At 39.8% G+C, this 24,823-nt stretch overlaps 1 long non-coding RNA gene across 3 annotated transcripts in view; it reads right to left on the minus strand.

Moving 5' to 3' along the window:
* The window catches only part of LOC126087942 (uncharacterized), a 134,614-nt gene extending 112,438 nt beyond the window's left edge, over nucleotides 1-22,176 (minus strand). For all 3 annotated transcript variants that reach the window (XR_007519908.1, XR_007519909.1, XR_007519907.1), the window contains exon 1: nucleotides 22,118-22,176. This is a non-coding gene — a long non-coding RNA (uncharacterized LOC126087942). The remainder of the gene's footprint in view (nucleotides 1-22,117) is intronic.
* Between the last annotated feature and the right edge of the window lie 2,647 nt (nucleotides 22,177-24,823).

Raw genomic sequence — 24,823 nt, forward strand, 5'->3', positions numbered from 1 at the left:
AGCCAACGTGCCACCAATCTGATTAACAAATATAAGCATGGGAGCTACAGACATAGCCAGAAGTGAGGGAAACAAAGGCATGAAAGAGAACCTATTGGTTAGAATTTTTTGTTCTCACATTCCCCCAAAAGTTTTTTGGAAAACACTGTCAAAGTTTTACTATATTGAAAAAGTTGTAGTAAGTATTATTACCAAAGAGCCAATGATCACGTAGTTTAAAAATTGCACAATTCTCTTCAACTCCAAAACAGACAAGACATTGCAGGGAAAGAAAGTATATTTGATAATGGAAATATCTGCTCCCAAAAAAGGCAATTGAAGCATCAACAGAAGAACATGTGAAGAGACTGAGAGACATTTATGAATATTACAAAATGGACAATCCTACCAAATTAATGTAATGTTCTGGAGGACCCTATCTCATACATTAGCTCCAATTCCGTGACCTTCGGGAGAAAATGGAACAGCAAGAGAAAACTCCCAATTATATACTCTTAGCTTAAGGCATATTCAAGCCCTAGTGATCTGCCTGGAATGGCTTCATAATTCAAACGTAATCTGATGATGTCAATCAGGGCTTTCTCATCATCCTGCATTTTTTGTCCATCAAAGGAAAGGAAAGAAAAATGCCTGAATGTGACACAGCTCTAACAAAGGAACATCTAACATAGAGGAAATGCTATTTCCCCCTGACGCACTGTCATTAACCAACAAAGGGCCAACTGGAGAGGCAGGTGTTTCCTGGCGAATGGGATAGACTGGAGAGGGCATGTTCAGAAAATTGAATGGAAGGAGGACTTTACCTAGAAGCGTGTGCTTTTTTTTTTTTTTTAATTTGGTTCCCTGGAAAAGAATCTGAAAGAGTGGTATTCCTTTAAGTCTTTTCTCTCCAGGTTTCAACAACGCTAAGAGCTGTCTTGGTTAATTCTTATTAAACACAGTCCTTTGGGGTCAGAGAAATGTGTATGAAGAAGATCAAAGTTTTATGAAGAAGACATTTCATGAAGCATCAGGCATGTATTTGAGGACATGGAAAGACGATGGTCAGAGCTTTTTTTGAAGAATATGTTTCACTTCAATCCAGGGGTACAGTCAGCTAAGGGTAAGAGGGAACTGGTCTTCTTTAGTGGCTAGAGTTTGCTTGGGATTAGAATTCTCCCTGGCAGAGAAATAAACTACAATTATGGTGTGCTGGTCAATATGGGTTTATTTGCATTAAATCATGATTAATTAAGGTGTCTTTCTGTTATGCTTTGTAAATTGAAACTTGGTTTTTTCCATCTCCCTTTGGTCCATTTGTTTTTTTTTTTAGGGATAAAGGACCATCCACCTCTGTTGTGGTTTGAATTGTTTTCTCCAAGAAGGTATGCCAAAGATCTAATCCCTGGTGCCTGTGAACATGACCTCATTTGGAAATAAAGTCTTTGAAGATTTATGAGTTAAGTTAACATGAAGTCATACAGGTGTAGGGTGGGGCCTAATCCAATCCGAGCGGTGTCCTTATAAAATGGAGAGAGACATTGGGAGACAGACAGGGGAAGGACAAGCATGTGAAGATTTTTCTGCAAGCCAAGGAAAGCCTGGGGCTACTAGAAGGCGGAAGACACAAGAAAGGATCTTGCCCTAGAGGATTCTTAGAGAACATGGCCCTGCTGACACCTGAAATTTGAACTTCTAGCCCTCAGAACTGTAAGACAATAAATTTCTGTTCTTATAAGCCACCAAGTTTGTGTTGTTTTATCAGGGCAGCTGTAGGAAACTAAGACATCTTCTTACCAGACCCTTAGCAGATGACATCGCATGTCACCACTATGACCCCCTAGGCCTTTCCAAAGCACTTGGGTCCTAGCAGAGTCAAGAAGCTGCTGAAAAAACACACACAATGTTAGTAAAAATCTTCAGCTTTTCTTCCTGATAAAATCCTCCTTCCAAGGTTTACTTCTTCCAGGCAGGGCCCAGAAAAACCACACAGCAAGTGATTTCTTAATTTGGAAATGTTTCACTAATCTGTCAAACAAGTTTAAAGGGAAGCAAAAAGTGTGACTTGGTTTTCAAATCAATCTGGGTCCTATTCTTTTGGACATTTTTGTATGTTAAAATAGGAGCTTTGGCACTGATTTCTGAGTTATTTTCTCTGAGTGTTAAAAGATATGAAGAATTGTAAAGCTTGATTAATTTTTGATGGGAATTAGTAGTTTTACCATCAAAAACTCATCCTAATTTTGAATTCTGAAAAACGGCCAAACATGTTTTCTATAACTTTATCACTTTGAAAGACATAGGTTTAATATTACATAATCTTCAACATTCCCAATAAATTGAGCTATACAGAGTATAACCATAATAATTGTAGTTTGTTACCATAATGGTGCAATGATAAATCCAAATTGATATGGATTTTGTTAATCCAGTAATTGCTAAGACAAAGGTCAGTATTTACTTTTGTGCTATGTCTTGGGGGAAAAAAAAAAAAAAAACTAAGCAAATGGCGTGGGCAAGCTTTTAAGGGGATTGCTTACCTAAGTAAATATATTCATATACGAATTATGTAATTGCAACATAACAGCTCATTTTGATATATTACTTTCAAATCTTATGTCTTTTCAGTGTAGAGCTTCCCTTAGACAACACTTGGTTAGTGTATTACTGGTAATTGTGAGAACCTGAACACCTTAATTTCTTGGAGAAATGATTCAGACAATATTTTTTCTCCATATTAGGTACCAAGAGACTTGGTTTAAATCCTTGGGCAAGTACAATTACTGGTGCTCATTTTGGTCATCTAAAAAGAGAATAATTATATTTGTGTTACAGTCTCCGTCTCACTTATCTAGTGCTGCTACAACAGAAACACCACAAGTGGATGGTTTTAAGAAAGAGAAGTTTATTCTCTCAGAGTCCAGTGGGCTAGAAGTCTAAATTCAGGGTGGCAGCTCCAGGGGAAGGGTTTCTCTCTCTGTTGGCTCTGGGGGAAGGTCCTTGTTAACAATCTTCACCTGGCTGAGGAGCTGCTCAGCGTAGGAACCTCAGGTCCAAAGGACGCACTCTGCTCCCGGCACTGCTTTCTTGGTGGCAAGAGGTTCCCATGTCTCTCTGCTCGCTTCTCTCTTTTATAGCTCAGAAGAGATTGGCTTAAGACACTACTTAATCTTGTAGGCCTCATCAATATAACCGCTACTAATTCATTTTATTACATCATAGCGATGGGATTTACAACATATAGGGAGATCATATCAGAAGATGAAACGGTAGACAATCATACAAGGGAATGATGACCTAGCCAAGTTGACAGCTATCTTGGGGGGGGACACAGTTCAATCCATGACAGTCTCACTGTGAGGACTAAATGGAATGAGGACATCAAAGCATCTACCAGAGCGCCTGGAACATGGCAGGTTCCAAATGAATGCAATTTGACTGTGAACCTTTAACTAAATCAGGTTTTTTTTCCCCAGGTGTCTTAAGAACTCGAGGAATTTTATCCTAGCAAGTATATAAAGTTTCCTTTAATATGATTCTTTAAAGATTCCTTTAGCAATAATCCCTTATTTTAGATTATATGAAAATATTATTTTTAATATAGAAATTTCTTGTTACATACACTACTTCAAGAGTCTTGTGATCATGGGGGTTTAAGGTTGTATACCCTAACTCCATTATGTATATATTTACAATTCAGAGAAATGAAGCTAAAAAGCATGCTGGCTTTGGGATTCCCAGAGAGGGAAGAAGATCAAGGAAAAGGTGGAAGAAGATTTGTTCCAGATGGCCACAAATTCCAAATATTCCCGCCACAACCCTTCTGGAAATGTCTTCCTCTTAGTTAAGAGTGAACGACTTTTTCAATGTGAAATATTAAACATGGAATGTTTGATAGCTTTAGTTTAACTGAATTAAAATATTCGTTTCATAAATGTAGGCCTCTAACATCTTGTTTAATATAAAGATAGTACTTTGGTCAGAGGTAGGGGATTTTAATTACTATAATCAACATCTGTGGGGTATAAATTTCCAAACCATAAAATACTAGGGTTAAAAGAAACATGGGAAACATCTAGCACAACATTCTCATTTGTCAGAACGAGGAAACCGAGGCTGAGGAAAGTTAACTACCTTGTCAGACATCTAATGGCAGTTCCAATTCTATAATTTATTTCTGCCAACTTGCCGCTAAGTATCATTTTAACAGCACCATGCTTCCTCCATGAATGCAGTCACTTGAAGACTTAAATCTGTATTTTACTCCCTTAAGAATAACTACATGAAAAGTAGGGCTCTGTTCTTTTGTGAAAATGGCGCCATTAATAATTAATTGGGATTCTGATTTTATAAGTAATCATGGAGGCAAGTAAAACCAAAAGCAAAGTAAAAGAAATAGTAAAGAAGTACATAGACCCAGGATACAAAAGTCTAGTTTACATCAACATATTATATTTTAAGACAAATCTTAAAGTTAGGAGAGAAAGTCATTCTTCACAGTTACCCTGATGCAGAAAGGGAGGGAGTGAGGGTAGGAAAGTGTTTGGTGGAAAACATAAAACAATGCCCATTCCAACCAACAAACAGAACAGCTCAAACTTCTTTTCATGTTGGCCTGTTTTGGAATATTTCAGCTACCTACTCTGAATTTTGGAATACCTAGCCAATGTCCACATTACAAATTGAGAGTCAGAAATAAAATCTCTGGAGAAAAACAAAATATTTAAAAGAACCTGTAGAGGATGTAGCCGGTTGACCAGCACGCACACCAAACCCATAATCTCTTTCAATTTGTTTGTCAGAGTGTTGGAAAGAATTAGATATTCAGGAAGGCATCTAAGTCCTCTTGGCTTAAGCAGTGAAGTGATGAAGAAAAGATGCATTACTTCTGTTTTAATTTTAAAAATATAGCTAGGACACAATTTTAGAGCCCACTTTGGGAATTCGTAATACGTAACTCAAGGCTCAAAATATAGATGACTCTCAAGTTGGTGTTTGGTGTCTTGAGTTATGTATTACAAATTCCCAAAGTGGGCTCATCATAATGCTACATTACTGTTCATTTTATATTTAGTGTTTCCTCACAATTGTGGACATTGGCTGTACCTACCCCGTCATCATACCTACTCTTCAACTAAACTGCCTGAAACCCTTAGAAACCTACTAAGTTTCCAAGCACGCACTTTTCCATAGCGATTATCCTCAATAAGCGAGAAGATTGACACAGTGAAAGGTGTTGGCTCTAAAAATTGTGATCCGAAGCTTTTTGCAAAAATAGACTTCTCATAATTCAGCCAAAAGTCTCACAATTCACAGCTTTTCTACATCCCATGATGGGTGTACCTCCTTCACGCTCTGGCTAGTTTACGCTTCATAGAAGGTATACTGCTTACCAACAAACACAGAGCTCTGTGGCCTAAAAGGACAAAATTTTACACAGCACTTGCCCTTTTCACATTCGTCCAAAAAGTAAAATAACCTAAATAACATCAGGATGAACTAAACAGGCTAATGGATCTTTCCGAAATCACAGAGGCAACCCTCTCTGAACAGCCTAACTACTGAATAATTTGTTATTTTGGACAAAACTAAAACTTATCTCTCTTTGGTAAAGGAAATCAACTGGCATGAATGTTGAACTTGCTGAAAATCCTTGCATCAGTATTAAAATTCTCTTAGATAGCCCTTTAAACCTCTGACTTCTGAAGTGGAAGCTAAATTGTTTGTGTCAAGTTCTACATGGTTTCTCTTCCTTCAATGACAGTTCAGCAAGCTTTTGTGCACATATTCATGTTTGAAGATTGACATCTTGCTAAAAGACTGCCCAGACGAGTCCAAACTAACAGCAAGAGAATGAATACATCTCAGTCAAGATCCGGTACTGACCAGTTTGCCTAAAACCATGGAGCTCTCCTGGGATCTCTTTCTGTACAACAACAGTATCAAGATTAAAATGTGCTTTGTACAAAATAGCAACTCTTGCCCAAAAGTTGGATCTGTAACCAAGAAATAAAACCTCTTCCTTCCAGAGAGCAAACCAGTCAGCTTAGTTCATGCCACTAGTATCTTCCTTATGCAAAAAAAAAAAAAAGTATGAACTCATTGGTAATAAATTACAACATAAACTTCCCTATTTGAATTTCAATTTCAATAGAACTGCCATTGCCAAATGAATTATCAAAATAATAAAGACAGAGATTAAAAATCATCTACAAATATAGATTTTTTTTTTTTTTTGCCCTGCCTCTGGGGAGCAAAAAGAGAAAGTGAGAGAGAGGGGGGAAAAAAAAAAAAACTAACAAAAATGAGACAAAAGGAAGCATGAACTATGGGCTTAAATATATAGAAAAATGTATAAAGTAAGAAATAGAATTCTAACTCCAGCATCTGGTATCACAGAAATACTCGATCAGTCTCAATACCTGCAATGTTTCTGTTTCATTGCTCTCCAGTCAATTTCAACTCACAGCGACCCTATGGACAGAGTAGAGCTGCCCCATAGAGCTTCCAAGGAGTGGCTGGTGGATTCGAACTGCCAGCTTTTTGGTTAGCAGCCTTAGCTCGCTGTAGCTCTTAAACACTGCACCACCAGGGCTCCAATCTTTCTTATGACAAAGGGAAAAAAGCCGATCTCAGCCACAATCAAGCTGTTTAGAAACCTAAATAGCTCGCTCATCTATCCTTCAAAAGACATCGATTCTCTGACTCTTAGTTCCCCAAGAGAGAAGAGACCATATTTCCCAAATGTAATGCAGCACCAGCACACAGTAGTTCTCAGTGCACTCAATACAGTCAATCCGTCCAAGCTAAGAAAGCCTGGGTGTAGACCAGCCCTTTACCCACAGAGCTAAAGGCCCAGCTCCCCATTAAGCCCTGGGGAAAGAGGCTCGGCAGAGGAGGGGTATGGCATGCTTTTAGTACCAACACTGCCAGTGCTAGTTATTGCAACATCGGAAGTATTAGGGTCTAATTGTCTGGTGCCAATGACAATACCAGTCCTTACCAAATGCTTTATAATAATAAATACAACTTCACGGGCCTCACAGATTCCTTTGTACTTGCAACTTTAAACCTGTGCCCAGCTCCCAGACTCCAGAAACCAAGTTAGCTGGCCCTCTGGGGGGCAAAACGGAATTGGACATCAAAAGCGTGCATTTGTGAGTGGAGGAGGAGGGTGGGCTGGAACTCGTACCTTCGTGTGTTCCTCACGAGTTTTCAATGTGAGTTTTAGTCACAGGTGCACTGGTGAGAGAATTGTTCTCTGGAAAAGAAGGGTAATGTTTACCTTAATCTACCCTTTTTCTTTTTTTTTTTGCTTCCAGAAGATGTAACACACAGATTGCCTGTAACCATGGCAATCGGTTCAGCTGTGAGCACCCTCATTTATTCAAAGCACAGAGGCAGTATAGGAGAGAAAATACTATTACAAATAGGAATAATAAGGTTTAATTTGGGATGCCAAAACAGGATTGGTTCAGTATCGGTTTCCCAGTCGTTTGAAGCACATTACACTTTCTGGGCTTCATCTGCTCTGTCCTGATCCTCAAGAGTCATATTAATTGCAATTTCTTCCAGAAATAATGATTAACTTGTTTCCAGGACTATCCTGAGAGTGAAATAAAAATTAGGAAAAATGTATTCTCGGCAAAGCCCTGCACAAGAGAGCAGAGATAATCGTGCAGAGGACTGCAAAGCGATGTCAACGTACTTTTTTTTTTTTATGTTTTAATGCTGTTTTTCAGGACAGTACTCAACTATCCTTAGGTACACAACAAAGGAGATGCTCCTGATTTACTGCTTCTTCTCCCTAATTTTAATCTCTATACCCTGCAAGAAAGAAAAAAATTATGAAGTTGTTTTACCCTATTCTAGAAATAAAACCCCACCAAAAGTACACCCATTGTCGTGCGGTCAATTTTGACTCATAGCGACTATATAGGAGAAAGTAGAACTGCCCCATAGGATTTCTAAAAGGGGCAGCTAGTGGATTCCAACGGCTGGTGTTTTAGTTAGCAGCCAAACTCTTAACCACTGCACCACCAGGGCTCCATTCTAGAAGTAGAGGCTTCTTCCTAGAAGTAGAAGGACCAAAAAATGTGTTCTTTATTTTTCAAATTATTACCTATGGCTCATCAATTCACTAAACTTCACTGCTTCCAGACTTTGTTAATTGTATGCTAAGATAGCTACAGGAAAAAAAGCTCAATATATTTCAGAGGTACAAGAATCTCAAACACTGGAAAGAAAGAAGGAAACTACAACAGACTCTTGGAGTCTACAAAGCAAGTTATGGGGCCCCTAATACACTCAGACAAAGTGATACATAAAGATGAGGCAGTAATTATGAGCCCAAGAGACAGAAAGGGCTACATGAACTAGAGACTACATCACCCTGAGACCAGAAGAACTAGATGGTGCCCAGCCACAACCAATGACTGCCCTGACAGGCAACACAACAGAGAACCCCTGAGGGAGCAGGAGAACAGTGGGATGCAGACCCCAAATTCTCATAAAAAGACCAGACTTAATGGTCTGACCGAGACTAGAAGGACCCCGGCGGTCATCGTCCCCAAACCTTCTGTTGGCCCAGGACAGGAAACGTTCTTGAAGCCAACTCATCAGACATAGACTGGACTGGACAATGGGTTGGAGAGAGATGCTGAGGAGGACTAAGCTTCTTGGATCAGGTGGACACTTGAGACTATGTTGGTATCTCCTGTCTGGAGGGGAGATGAGGGGGTAGAGGGGCTTAGAAGCTGGCAAAATGGTCACAAAAAGACAGACTGGAAGGAGGGAGCGGGCTATTTCCTTGCGGGCAGAGTAATTGGGAGTATGTAGTAAGGTGTATATAAGTTTTTGTGTGAGAGACTGACTTGATTTGTAAGCTTTCACTTAAAGCACAATAAAAATTATTAAAAAAAATAATAAAAAAGATGAGGCGGACAAGGATCCCAAGTTCCGCAGTGTGAAACGTAAAAGGATGAGGCAGAAAAAAGACCTTTATTTCAAAACGTTTCAGGCTAGAAGGGGAAATGTCAGTGGGAACCCCAAAGGAGATAGTATATCAAAGCAAAGACTCTGAAAATAATACTTTTAATCAGAAACTTCAAAAGTTGTTAGTTACTTTTAGTTTCCTAGTATTTAAATGTGGTTCAAATTGTCTAAAATTTTCTTTGCAGAATTTGTAACTGTAACTTGAAGACGACTTTCTTTCCCTGAAGCTCAGCCTCCCTATCATACTTTTAATTCAGAACGGATTAAACACTGATGGGAAATCATTTAATAAAAGTATTGTATGTGCTTCCCTATAAATCTCATTTTGACTCTGTGCCTGCCACTAAAAACTCCTTCTCTTGTACTCCTTGGCCCAGGCTATAGCCGCCACCAGCCAATCAAGGCCATGCCTTGAAAGGTCTTGGAAGAAAATGAACCCAAGATAACTTTGGCCCCTCACCACATATATTTTAGGTAACAGAACAATCTAAAATTTGCTATACTCCTAACTATGAGAACCATCACTATTTTTAAAAAACAGTAGGTAGAAGAATGGCTACTCTTCCCTTAGAACTGAAATTTACTATTGGGACACTGACTTGCTGATGCTGGCTATCAACTAATTATCAAGAAAATTAAACCATGATATTCATGCCAATCTTTTTAACTTCCAGTAAGTCAAAACCAGAAGCCCCTTGGCTGGGACCACTAGGTTAGAGGTTGGAAGAAAGACCTGGTGGTCTGCTTCCAAAAAATCAACCATGGAGCACAGTTCTACTCTAACATACGTGGGATCGCCATGTGCTGGAACTGACAGAAAGCCAAAACCAACCAAAGCTCTGACTCACGTATCACTCAATGCGAGTCTCTCCTTGTGTCAAAGAAGCTTCAGTCGTTTTCTACTTAGGCATTTCCTGGTGGTAATTATTTTAATATCCAAATTTGTATGTATTAACCACTGTTTGGTAGTTACCCCTATAGCCTGAATATTTCCAGGCCTTCTTCCAGCCTAGGATATGTGAAGTCGCAGTAATGTTGTTGCCCAAACCACAGCGCCTCTTCTCCCCCGTCCTCATGACCAGAGGAGACCTGGTGGCACAGCGGTTAAGAGCTCAGCTGCTAACTAAAATGTCTACAGTTTGAATCTACCAGGCACTCCTTGGAAACCCTATAAGGCAGTTCTACTCTGTCCTACAGGGTCGCTATAGACTTGATGGCAGTGTTTTTTTTTCCTCAGGACCCAAGGACCTCAGCACTCTCGCTCAACCTGTGTTCCAGTTATTTCTAGGCATCCCATGATGGTCTCTTCTGTGTGTTCACGTCCCTGTATTATGCTCCCTCCTCGAGGCACCTTGACAGAGCCTGCTCCTGATCCCTCTGTAGAAACAGCAAGGTCACAGCCAAGGACACACATTGTTTCCAGAGCCCAGTCCTTGGGGTCCCCTCTACTCACTTCTGCCCTATGAAGACTGAAGCAGGACAGCTTGTGCTGGTGGGCTCATGAAGTCTCTCCTAACAACCGTGTTGCCAGCTTCTAGCTCTTTTCTTTACGCAGAGTGATCCCAGGCTCGTTCTCTGACCAAGAGCAAAGACTCCATGCCAGCTATATCTATTGTCCTTATACGCGTAAATCTTAATCAACTCAGTATTGTATAATCCCCAGCCCACCACTCCTGCAAAGTCACACAGCAAGGCTCAGCTGGGAATATGCTAAGTCCCATATATAATAAAGCAGGAGCTGGGTTGGTAATTTAAAGAGAAAATGAATATAGCTTCAATGAAAAATACTCATATGTCCAAACTGTTCATTTGGCTCATGGTCACCTTTAACCTAAGCCTAAGGTAAGGCCAGCATCTATGTTATGAACAAATGCTTAAGGATATCAGCTACAAACATTAACGGCTGCTAGCTGAAGGACAAAGGCTAGAGCAAATTACCCACTGATGGCTCAGAAATATTTATGCTAAGAAGATACTCATTTTAACAAATATTTTTAGAATACCTATTACTTGCCAGGCACTAAGGACAAAAAAGGGATTAAGGTACAGTGCCAGCATGAAAGAGCATGGAATTTGCACTCAAACAAAACTGGGTTTAGCACTGGTTGGACGCCTTATAGCTCTATGACCTTGAGAGTCTTCGAAACTGAGACACAAGTAAGAAAACAAATATGGAGTTCCTTGTCATCAACAGAGTGTCACATAGACGTTTGTTATATACTCATTTGCAAATAAATATTTATTGAGTGCCTATTATATTCCAGGTATCGTCCTAAGTGTTAGGGTTATTGTGGTAGACAAGAAAATAATATAAGCTTGATGAAACCAGAGACTTCTTCTCTGGTTTCATCAGCTTATATTACAGCGGAATCAACCAGGACAAAGGAAATGTCTCCTGTCTGTCGTCACTCCAAAAGATATTTGTCCAGCTACAAAGTTATATTTTTTCTAATTTCCAAAAAGCAGATTAAATCAGATCAAGATCCTAACCTAAATATCTCTAACCATTATAGTTGGAGAAAAGATGAATTGACACCTTAACAAAATAGTTAGGTCATCAGGGTCGCCATGAGTCAGACTATATGGCAACAGGTTTGGTTTTTGGTTTTTTGGTTTTAGAGCTGCTATGAGTTGGAATCGACTTGATAGCAATGGGTTTTTGGTTTTGGTATCACTTTATCTACTCTCTCCTTCAATTAGTTGTTTTCATCCCTAGCTGTCAGCGGTGTCCTCTCCTTCCACAGACTTTTGTGTTGTCAAAAACAAAAATTCAGTTTCTGTTTTGTGAGAGAGAGCACAGATGAGAGTGCAAATGAGAGCATCTCTGAGGGAGATGCTAGAAATTCATGTTCGTATGAAAAAACATAATCTGCGGTTAATTATCCAGAATCTTTGCAGTCAGATTCTATATTTAAGCTTCTCTGATCTTTTTGTTCTCCAAAGCTCATGACAATACTTGAAAATTCCCCCTTTTTTATAAGTTTGAGACTTCCAAAACAGTTGTAAAGATAGTATAGTTTCCATATACCCCACCTCATTTTCCACAACTACCAACATCTTACATTAGCATGATACATTTATTACAAGTAATGAACAATATGGATACATTATGAATAACTAAAGTCCCCACTTGATTCAAATTTCCTTAGTCTTTGCATAATACTTTTTCACTACTCCAGGATCTTACTCAGGACACCACATTCCATTTAGTAGTCTTATCTCCCTAGACTTCTCTTGAAAATATATCAATATAATTATAATTTCAAATATGTTACCTTCTCTGTCTGCTGCTGTGATATTTCCTCAGACTTTCTTTGTTTTTGAGGACCTTGGTGGTTTTGAGGAGGCTGATTAGGTATTTTGTAGAATAATTTTCTATTGGAATTTATCTAATTTTTTTTTTTCATAATTTGACTTGGCTTATGAGTTTCTGGGAGGAAGATCACAGACTTCTCATCATAGTACATCAAGGTATATACTATCAACTTGACTTATCACTGTTGGTATTAACCTTGATGGCTGAGGCAATGTGAAACTATTTTTTAACAGAAATATTTTACCAACTATTATGTTTACATTCCTAAACGCACTTCAAAGATATTCATTAGCCAGTCTCAAAATAACCCCGTTTTCTCCACAACTTTATTCATGCTTTAATTTTCACCAGGAAAATATATTGCATATGTAACATTCAATGCCAGACACCAAGAACAGACATAAATAAGACATTTCCCTACTTTCAAGAGCTCACAGTCCAGTCTAGTACAAGAGAGACTTGTAAAAATGTAAATAAGGATCCAGTAGGTTGAGGAAAACTGTTGAAGGGGAAAAAGAAACGTAGAAGAGGCCCAGTGATCATGTACATGAGGGAATGGGAAGAGAGAGAACCTCCTCTCCAGAGAAGACGGAGCCTGAGCTGGTCTGGAAAGATAAATAAGAATCTGCCAAGTAGACAAGAAACGAGGGACATCCCATGTGGACAACATGTGCCAAGTGCACATATACTCATGAAACTATGAGTAGTTTGGTTTTAGAGATGTGGTCAGGAATGAGGATGGAACGGTAGGTGGAGATCATGGAGGGCCCAATTTGTGTTGTGAGCAGCTTGGTCATTACTCTTTCAAGCTGCTAAAATGAAGGTACAGAAAGCAAAGGCAGGCTTCTGGCAGTATCCACATCTGACACAGGAGTGATCAGTCAGTCATGTGGTATTCCCCAGCTCCTCGTAATTGTTGGAGTCAGTGAGACAAGGTGCTGTAGATTCACATACCTATTGACAGGGTCTGTGCCTCAGCTCTGGCTTGCTCTCTCTATTATTCTCTCTCATACACACACACACACGGATGCACACCACACTCACTCGCTAAGAGCTGCCAGACTAAATTGGTAAAACCAATTTGACTCTTTTTCTTCAGCTTGGCAGTGGGTGGGAGGACACCGAGCCACTACTCAGGAATGCAGCAGCCTGCGTTGCTATTATCAGAAGGCGTTCTTGTGGTTAGGCTATTTGGACTTATCAACAGCCCTTGAGAACACAGAGTCAGCACCCAAAGGGAGTCATGAGAGCTGCCCTGTTAGATGTCTGTCATGCACTGTGAGGCTTCCCTGGCTCTAGAGGGAAGTTATTCCTCAGGAAGCCCCTGTTCTGTCTGGTGTGGATCTCTTAGCTTCTGTGTTTCAGGCTCAGAGACACCCTAATCTTCATGTCTGAAAACTTCCCAGTGATACCAGGGGAGCTTTTCCTAGGATATCACTGGCCCTAAATAAGATGTGGAAACCCTGGTGGCGTAGTGGTGAAGAGCTATGGCTGCTAACCAAAAGATTGGCCATTGGAATCCATCAAGCACTCCTTGGAAACCATATGGAGCAGTTCTATTCTGTCCTATAAGGTCACTATGAGTCAGACTCGACTCGAGGGCAACGTGTTTGGTTTGGCTTAAGCAAGATGTAGTCAGTGAGGTTTGTGCATTTTTTAGAGGAATAGATATCCATAGCATTCTCTACTCTCTTCTTCACCCCAACTATCTCATTGTCTCCAAGTCCTGTAGATTCCAGAATATAATATATAGTAACATAATGTGTAATATATTATAAATTCACAGCAGATGATAATATAACACATTAAATTACATATTTTATATATGTATATACGTATTCCTTCCCCTCCACATTATCCCCAAACCACAGCCTTAAGCCAAATCTTCTTAATTTTTAGTTTGGAATACTGCAAAAGCCTCCTCTTTGAACTCCTAGAGTTGATTTTATCAAACATATTACTTTCACTGTCTGCTGCCAATAATCTTTCTAAAAATCTAATCATGTCACCTCTCTCCTTAAATTCCCTCAATGGCACCCCTTTGGCATCATAAAGTACAAAACCTTCATTCTGTTTTAAAAGTTGGTTTAGAATCAGGATACTACCTGCCTTTCTAACCTCATTTCTCATCATTGGCCCCTTGGCATTCTAAGTTTTGTCTTTGCTAACCTGTTGTTGCTGTTGTTAGGTGCTGTTGAGTCAATTTCTCATAGAGGCCCCATGCGGCAAAGTAGAATTGCCCCATAGAGTTGTCTTCGCTGTAATCTTTACAGAATCAGATCACCAGGTCTTTCTTCCATGGAGCCGCTAGGTGGTGTCAAATAGCCAACCTTTTGGTTAGTAGCCAAGCACTTAACCATTTTCACCAAGCAACTAGACCACATTCTCTCCCATTACCCTGTCTTTGCACGCTCTGGTTTCTCTGCTTGGATTCCTTTCCCTGTGGGAATTCTGTTCCCATCTTGACCCGGATAACTCCTGATCCGCTGCATTAGCCACTTAGGCTTCATCCATCACCACATACATGAGTGTATCACAGCGTCTCCATTTCCAACCTCACTAACAGAGTTATATCTTATTCTGGAGTGCTATAGGAGCCCTGGTGGTATAATGGTTAAGAGTCTGGCTGCTAACCAAAAAAGACCGGCAGTTTGAATCCACCAGCTGTTCCTTGGAAACCCTACGGGGCAGTTCTACAATGTCCTATAAGGTCACTAAGGGTCGGAATCCAGTCAATGGCAATGGGTTTCAATGGGTGGGTCCATGTTGGCTACCACCTTTCAGCTATTCTTCTGTTCTGCCATCCGCAGTGTAGGTTTTCTTCCTTGGCTTTGTTACCTCATGATTGCAAGATGGTTTCTACACTTCAAGGAATCATATCCTCCCTTCAGTGTCTCAAACAGGAAGTAAGAAGGCAGCAGTTAGAATGGGCCTGAAACAAACCAAACCTGTTACTGCCCAGTCAATGCCGACTCACAGTGACTCTATAGGACAGAGTAGACCTGCCCCATAGGGTTTCCAAGTCTGCAACCTTTATGGAAACAGACTGCCACATCTTTCTTGCGTGGAGCAGCTGGTAGGTTCAAAACACTAACCTTTCAATTAGCAGCCAAACACTTAACCACTGTGCCACCAGGGCTCCTGAAACCAAAAAACCAAACCCGTTGCCATTAAGTCAATTCCTACTCATAGTGACCCTATCAGGGTAGAATTGCCCCATAGAGTTTCCACGGCTGTAATCTTCATGGAAGCAGACTGTCACATCTTTCTCCCGCAGAGTGGTTGGTGGTATCAAACTGCCAACTTTTTGATTAGCAGCCAAGCACTGAACCACTGGGCTTCCAGGGCTCCTCACACACATACAGTCTTGTTTATAGGATACAGGTTGAAAAATATCTGTATGAGCTAAAACATTTGACTTAATATACACATTTAGAAGTTTAGCATAGCACTAGTGATAGGTTTGGAGAAAGAGTTGGAACTCCCAAAATTTTTGTATCCATAGTTAGATCCTTCAGCCACACACTGAATACTTGTCTCAAGTGTTTTGTGCGTGACTCTCTTATCTGAAGATATTCCAACTTAAATTGCGTGTCAAGTCAATTACACTAAAATGTGTAAAAGAAATAGTCAAAACTGATCCCTCAGCATTTCTTTTATCCTTGTCTCTGTTTGCATGATTTCATCTAACCTTAAAACAGATCTAGGCTAGTTAACTTAGAAGATTAGCACATGGGCAGTATAAAGACAGTATCATGAGTTGGATATCCATCAAATGAATGCATGTTGTTCCAGGATACCTAAAGGAAGTCTCCAGCTTCCCTACCATCCTATACACTATCCTATCTCCTTTTCCATTATCCTCAATCCATCTGCTATGACTATTTCGAGAGCCAAGAACTTTTTCTTTTCTTTCTGGTCTGTGGGCTAATAGTTTTCACAAGGTTGAAAATAAAAGTTAAAATTGAATATACCAGAAGGTGAGGATTGGGGATGCAGGGCTCTAGGACTTGATTTCTCCTGGAAGGAATACAACTACCTGTCTCTTTGGATTTACTTCCTCTCCACAATGTAAAGCAAGATCAGGCCCTATCCCCACTTAAAAATAAGTGCCCTTCCTACTCCATACACCTTAGAAGGAAGCCAAAAGAGAGGAAGAGCAAAAAGGAGTCAACTTGGGCAGCTTCTGGCCTCAGGAAGAGTTTGAGGGTTCTCCACAGATCCAGAATGGGGCATTTTAGTGTAATTGACTTGACAGGCAATTTAAAATGGAATATCTTCAGAAAAGAGACTCACACACAAAACACTTGAGACAAGTATTCACTGTGTAGCTGACAGATCTAGCTATGGATACACAAAATCAGGCATTTTGCAGTGTGTTGTCTTGATTATAATAAGGAAAGGCCAAAAGCATTTTGATTTAAAGCAGCATGTACAGATAACGGAGTGAAAAGAACACGGCTTAGGAACCCCTCAGATCTGAGTTTGCGGCTCAGCATGGCTACTTTCTCATTCCCTGACCTTAGGTAACTTATTTAGCCTCTCTCAACCTCAGTTTCCTTACTGGGTTAGTAACATTTACCTCAATGAGTTATTATAATGATTAAATGTGTAAATTTAATAACAATTTATTAAATGAGCTTATCTTAGTTACTAGCGCTGCCATAACAAAAATATCACCAAGTAGGTGGCTTTAAAGAACAGAAATTTATTTTTTCTGAATTCTGAAGACTAAAAGTCCAAATGAGGGTTTAGACCATGTAGATTCCTTCTGTGGGCCTCTTCTAGTTTCTAGTATCTGTCAGCAATTCTTATAGAATTGCTTCTGGGCAATGCTTTGTATGGAATCTTCCCCCCCGTGTATGTCTATTCTGCTCTTTTTATAAAATACTCCTCAGAAGCGATTAGGTTTAGGACCCACCCTACACTAGTATGACTTTGTTAACATAACAAAAGAAAACCTCTATTTACAAACAGGGTCGTGTTTATAGGCACAGGGATTAGGACTTCCACATTTATTTTGGAAGGACAAAATTCAAGGGATAATAATGTCAAACATACGTGTCCAGTGAGTGTTAATCTCCTAATCAAACATTATTCCTGGGAAACTAACTGAAAACTCTATTAATAGTATTTCAGTGATAAGATCTTCTTACAGAAATTCACTTATTCTGTTACTTAAATGAGAGGAGAAGATGTAGACAATGAGCTTGTGTTTCTAGGCTAGTCCTAACATCATAATATAAATTAATTGAAATAGACATATTAAGTCAGGCTAGGTTAACAAAGTACTTATTATCTTTATTTCAGAATTTTAAAACCAGCAGGTTTAAGAGCTGACCATATTCGAAAGAGTCTAGAATAGCACAGTGTTGATTAAAGGTCTGTCATCACAGATTGGATGTGTTGATTTAGTTTCCCCAAAGGTATCCACATAGCAACTTGGCAGGACATAAATACCCTAAAACTTCTAACATTTTTTACAGCAAATCCTAACAAGTGCACCCTTACCTAAAATGTTAGGTGCCATTTTCATTTTAAAGACTCATAATTCTTTTCATAAGCTAACGATTTTCTTCATTTCAATCCTGTCATGGTGAATTTGAATGAGGGGAACAGCAAATAGGTACTTAAGTAGGTATTTCTCTGTTGGGTTCATAAAACCAAACTTATTGATTGAAAGGATATAATATAGAATCAGGTAACCAAGGAAATGGCTCTCAACTACACTGGAATCACACCTCATTCTTTTGACCTGACAATTACAGCTAATTTAAGGCATGACCTGTGCCTCAGAATCTCTTCTATAGTGACTACACATCAGGTTACCTCACATGTAGGTGTCCAATGAATGTTTATTGCATTGCATTGAATCAATTATCTGTCTTATTCACTAGACTTGGCTTGAATAACTCATACTTTTTTTTTTTCCAAAAACTAAGTCCACCCACGAAGGAAAAAAGGCAGAAGGATGTTGTGGCAAAAGTGCTATCCTGGAAAACAGATCTTGGTTGTGGTCCCAGTTTTCTGTGACTTTGGACAAATCACTTGATCTTTCTAGATCAAGTTTCTCCATAAAATGAGGGTGCTAGACAAGAAGCATGTGCCAGACTGTAAGCCCAAGGCAAGCTCTAAAGTAAGAACTGTAAACTCTTAAAGAGAAACAGTACAAAAATATATATATATTTTTAATAACTTCCGAATTTGGGGGTTAATGCTAGCATTCAGAGATGATTACCCTGAAGGAAGTAATGTGCATTTTCTTCTTCTGTTATGATTTGAGGCTTTTGCTTTTTCTAAAGTTATATTTCTTTATTGCTACATGCCATATAGGCATTAGTGCATAACACAGCAAACACCAGGGAAGGTCTGAAGTTGCTTGGCACTTTATCAATCATTATTTAGAGTTTCCTCTCTTTTTTTATTTATTTTATTTTTAACATATTTGACTGGGAACATAGCTGTGTGTGTGATGTAATGAGAAAGAAATAAAGAAAGGTTAATCTACTGCTCTTTCAACCTTATTCACCCAACACTTACTTTAGGACAGGCTCAGAGACTCTTAATGAATTCTGAAGGTCACTGAAGAACTTGGAAGATCTTGGATTCCTACAAGGCGATTACAGAGTCTCGCATTTTGCCAAGTCATAGGTAGGTGGCGAAAGAGTAAGTTTATCTACATTTCATGTCACACTTGTTCTCTTCTCTCAATGTTTCTTTAAGAGTCATGTAAAGCACGCGACAGGTGATTCTCCACCGAAACGGTTGTTACGTAAGTAACCCTCAAGCAACAGACGTGTCACCTTAGATCCACCTCAGAGAAAGTTCTCTATATTCTCCATTCCTCAGAAGCTAGGACACTGTTTAAAAAGTGTGGGCCTTTGTCTTGTAGGGGGTTTCATTTCGTTTTTAGCACCACACATAAGTACACTTCCTTTCTCCCTTCATAATGTATGAGGTACAGGGGATTCTTAAAGCACACAGATCTCACTGTAGACCCAGTGGATGGCACTGATTCGACACAAACACCCACGCTCTTCCCTCAGTTACAAATCTGTGCTAAAGACCAGAAGTTGGCCATGGCTCTGCTGAATATATACTCCTGTTGGATTTCCATGGAATTTGTTTTCATTAGATTGTAAGTGGGGTTAAATATGTGAAAAGCGAAAAAGTTTCATTCTTCCTACCTCAAGGTTAGGGTAAGTTAGAGGGGCTTCCGAGGGGCATGGAGCTGTCATCCTAATATCCTGACCCCAGAAAGGTTTCTCTCAAGCCCTATCAAGGCAGCCAAGCCCCAGCTTGCTCCGGATCACTGTGGAGCAGAACCAATTTTTAAATGTCTTCATCTGGTCCCTCCTACTTTCATGGTTGCTCTGGGGGTGGTGAGAATCAGGACGCACTGAAAGCTGCTGGGACATCTGACTCTTTATTTTCTTGGCTCTACGTGTCTTAACTCTGCACCAGCCCTCCCGACTGTGCAGGATTTCACTTTTGAGAGCAGAGGCAAAAGGAGGCATGCAGACAGGGGCAGGTTTCCTGAGAGGTGAGCAGATGCATTGCATATTCCCCACAGTGCTTGGCTGCCCTGCCAATCAACATGACTGTTGCCACAATCTCTTATCTGAACATCCCCTCCCCCAGTATGACTACTGGTGGCAACCTGCTCCTGAGAGGAGGCTCATTGTAAGAATCCCTTTCCTTAGGTTTTCAGAAAATACCTCCCGGTGCCTTCTCTTTTAAGAGTGCATTTAGATTGCATTGATAGATGTGTAGTATCAATTGTGTGAGGAGCCTGAGTGGCACAAGTGGTTTGCAATCCACTACTAACCTAAACGTTGGCAGCTGGAACCCAGCCAGTGGCTCCATGGAGCAAAGACCTGGCGATCTGCTTCTGTAAAGATTACAGCCAAGAAAACTCTGTGGGGAAGTTCTACCCCGTAACACACGGTTCACCATGAGTAGGAATCGACTCAGATTTGGCTTTTGTAACAGGGACAGAGGAGCCCTGGTGGAGTAGTGTTTAAGAGTTTGGCTGCTAACCAAAAGGTTGGCAGTTCAAATCCACCAGCCACTCCTTGGAAACCCTATGGGGCAGTTCTATTCTGTCCTATAGTGTTGGTATGAGTTGGAATTGACTCGACGGCAATGGACTTGGTTTTGGTTTTTTAGAGTGGATGGAGATAATTGCTGGAGTATCTGGAAGTCAAGTCTCCAAGCACAGCACTCAAGTTCATTGCAGAAGTCATGGGGTGGGTTTTGGTTCCATATAGGAGCTTTCTTCCAGCATTCTGAATCATGACGGGCTTCTATGAGTACTTTATATCCAGCTTCTGAAGGTGCCCTAGCAAGTTCTGGACAGTCACTTGGTGTGAAAATTATGCAAAGGATTCCAGTGTCGGCCAGGAAGTGTGGTACTGGGGAAGAAGAGCATATCTGTCCAAGGTTTAACACCTCCCACTATGGGAGGAGGAAATTCCAATTTGATTGCTCAAAAGCTGTCACTTTTGGTGCCACATTTTAATAGAGGGTGGTGTTACTTTGAAGTCCTTTGGGTGGTGCAAACTGTTAACACACTGTGCTGCTTACCAAAAGGTTGGAGGTTCAAGTCTACCAGAACTACCTGAGAAGAAAGACCTGGAGATCTACTTCCAAAAAGTCAGCCACTGAAAACCCGATGAAGCACAGTTCTACTTTGATACACATGGGGTCACCATGAGTCAGAGCTAACTAGGCAACAACTGGAGGGGAGTATAACTTTACACAAGAAACGTGTGAGCAAGTCCTGTTCCCCCCTTTCGTTTCCTGTACCCACTGAAAACAGGCCTTTCCCTGCTTTCTTTCAAGATTTTTGCTTCGTATATCAGAGGTCAGGGCCTTGTTCCCTTTATATTTTCTTGTAGACACATATGGCAATCAGGCCTAACAATGTCAGGCTGGCTGCAAGTTAGTGCATCCAAATGCCTGCTTTCTTGCTATCTTTCTCCCTCCCCTCTGGTTTTGGTAAGTACTGCAGATTGGTCTTTTACACAACACAGGGATGAGAGGTTCAAGACTTCTAGGCGAGAAAGCTGGAGGCCTCATCTAGGTGTCCGAGATTAAATTGTGTTATCAAATCTATCTTTTAACAAAGCCCAACTATAGGAGTGCTGCTATTTGCCCGACCGTTAACAATGTTGGCTCTTCCTTTTCCAGCTGGCTACAATTCTTTTATGTTCAATCAAAAACTCAGCCCAAATCTCAAAGGTACCGTTCTCAGCCAGTGGCACGCTTATACCGAGTATTCTAAAGCTTTCCATAACCATTACTGCAGCATACACACAGCTTTATAAACATATAAATATTATCCTCAGTAAAGAGGCCAGTTTTTCCATAGCAAATGGAGAGATAGAATATACGAAAATTTGGGAATCATTGTAAAATTTTTAATGTCTCATTCAGCCCGAAGGTCCTAAGACTCAGTAAAACACAGTGTTTTCTATTTGGTCTAACACTTTCACAGTTCAGTTACCATCTATTGAGTTTAAAAATACAACTAAAATTTCTACAGATTCACAGTGATCTTCCAGAATAGATTTTATCTCTTAGTAACTTCTACCTACTTAGTCAAACAATGAGAATTTTTTTGGAGCCTACTGCAGAAAGCATAAATCCAGATAATCCCAAGGAACAAGTCAGCAGCACACCAACTAGACTAGCTTTACTAAATACCACCTCCTGCTCTTGCCACGGGCCCTGGTGGCGAAGCGGTTAAGTGTTTGGCTGCTATGTGTTGCAAACAAATAATAAACAGATACTCTTTGTACCTTTTAACAGAAAGCTCTTCCTTACCTGAAGAAAATTATAAAAATCTGTCTCTCAAACACTTTTCTTGTGCTGTTTCTGCTACCAGTACAATCAGGAAGCAATGAAAGTGCTCACTGAAAAGCCAGTTTTCACTGAGCTGTGCAGGCCAATGAGAATAAAGATTAGCTCAAATAAACTTTGGAAAGCCAGCCAAACCCCTGAAACTTGTCAGCAATTCACCCACTGAGAGTGGGTATGCTTTTTCCGTAACACTTTATCCTGAAATGACCTGATGAAAAACCCAGTGTCAGATGACACATGACATCAAGTGTTCAATGCGCATTCTGTGGGCATAATATTCCATTTGACTTCCCATGCTCTTTAGCCTTCCCCAGTTGCTAGGGAGACACTGAGTACATTTACAGTCTCCAGCAAACTGTGCTAGACTACAGTTTGGTTCCTTAGGGAAGTAAGTCCCAATGGCATTCATAGATTTGATTTTGCCTTGGAAAATAGTAAACCCCTATGTGAAGTGTCTTTTTTTTTTTTTTTTTTTTTTAACTTAAAGAGTATTTTTGACGTCAGTTTCACTTATATATGATGGCCATTTTATATTTCATTTTGATACTGAAGATACACAAAAGGGTGGATATTTAATTCCAAACTGAAACTGAAAGTGTTTAACTAGTTGGCTTTTCTCTTTCTCCTAACAAACATTAACTCAAAATTTTACCTTGCTTGACTTTTCAAATATGGTGTTTTATAGCACCTTGATTTATAGCTGAGTATATATAAAGAACGTTAGGTCAGCATTTACATTATAATGCCATGTTTTGTGAGCTTATAACTAAGCCATAAAAAATAATGCTGGCTGAAACTTGGAATGCCAAGTTTCCACCTTGGAACACAAGTTTGTCCTCAGATGTAATCCCGCCTCCCACCCCAACACATACGTATCAGAATTCAACGGCTACTGTTTTACAGTAGTAAATACATCCATTCAGTATGCTGCCTTGTTGAAAATGTATGGAAAGGGAGTCAAGGCTGAAAGGTAAAATCCAACAACGCTGTCATCTCATGGCAGCCACTTGTACACTGAAATATATTTTAGTAGATTTGAAAGTTAATTTAATGACAGAAGATTGATTGTATAATTTTCAAACAGGGCTGAAGGACAGAAAGATGGAGTGAGACCTCCATGTTCAAGTCCTGAACAGTTACAAAAAATAGCTTTTCCTTAACCAGTAATATTTGGAACTTTTTTTCACGTCGTACAGTAGATATTCTCTGAATCTTGTTACACATGTGATCTATTGCCCTTAAACACATTTTTTACAATTCATCATCTACATAGCAACAGGCAGGGCCGTGCTCATAAACCAGAACTGGCGCTAGATCTGGTAAGTCATTAAGCAAACATATTCCTATGTTAGAGGTGGCTTGCGTGCCCACTGCCTGCCTATAAAAGGGAATTAGGATTTCTGATATATGAATTACTTCCTAAGACATGTAAACCTGTCACCTTCAATTCACATCTTACCTACTTTTGTATTTGTTTTCAAATACGAAAACATCTGAATACATTTTCCATCGTTCTTTTCAAAAGTACTATATTTTTCATTTACATGGTCATGAAATTTGTTATCAAGTGAGAAACAATCATTTTCACTGACACTTATAAAAAAAAATTGAGAATTATGGGAAAAAATCTGAGACAATGTAAATATTAAGTCTAATCATATTAAAGCAAGAAGGCAGTTGGTGTGTCTGAAAAATCACTTAATCACCACTTAATAGTAGAGATTATGCACCCAAATAGGACTCAAGGAAAAAATAAACGAATTTAATAGAAACTAGAAATTGTAGTACATGAATCTATCTTAGGCGTGAGAAAATGTTACAGCCCCAAGGGTAAGAGCACGGACTATGGTGCCAGTTTGCTTGGTTCAAATCTTAGCTCTACCACATACTAGCTGCATGACCTTGGATAAGCTACACACATTATCTAGGCCTCAGCTTCTGCACCTGGAAAGTGTGGAAATAGCATCTACCTTGGAGAGAGGTTTTGAAGTTTAAATGAGTTAGTAAATGGAAAACCCTTCAAAGTCTGATACATCCTAAAAACCAAAACCAAATCTATTGCCGTCAAGCCCATTCCAACACATAGCGTCCCTAAAGGATGGAGCAGAACTGCTCCATAAGGTTTCCAAAGGGCAGTTGGTGGATTTGAAGTGCCGATCTTTTGGCTAGTAGCCAAGCTCTTAACCACCGAATTATCAGGGCTTCCAATACATCCTAAGTGTTACAATAAATATTTTTATTATAATACCAGAAAGATGTTTACCTGTGTTTTATTGATTATGCAAAGGCATTCGACTGTGTGGATCATAACAAATTATGAATAACATTGTGAAGAGTGGGAATTCCAGAACACTTAATTGTGCTCATGAGGGATCTGTACATAGACCAAGAGGCAGTTGTTTGAACAGAACAAGGGGATACTGTGTGGCTTAAACTCAGGAAAGGTGTGCATCAGGGTTGTATCCTTTCACCATACCTGTTCAATCTGTATGCTACGAAGATAGCCAAGACGATGGACTATATGAAGAAGTACTGGGCATCAGGATTGGAGTAAGACTCATTAACAACCTGTATTATGCAGATGACACAACCTTGATTGCTGAAGGACTTGAAGCACTTACTGATGAAGATCAAAGACCAAAGCCTTCGGTATAGATTACATCTCAGCAT

The sequence above is a fragment of the Elephas maximus genome, chromosome 13, assembly GCF_024166365.1.
Source record: "Elephas maximus indicus isolate mEleMax1 chromosome 13, mEleMax1 primary haplotype, whole genome shotgun sequence".
Lineage (NCBI taxonomy): Eukaryota > Metazoa > Chordata > Mammalia > Proboscidea > Elephantidae > Elephas > Elephas maximus.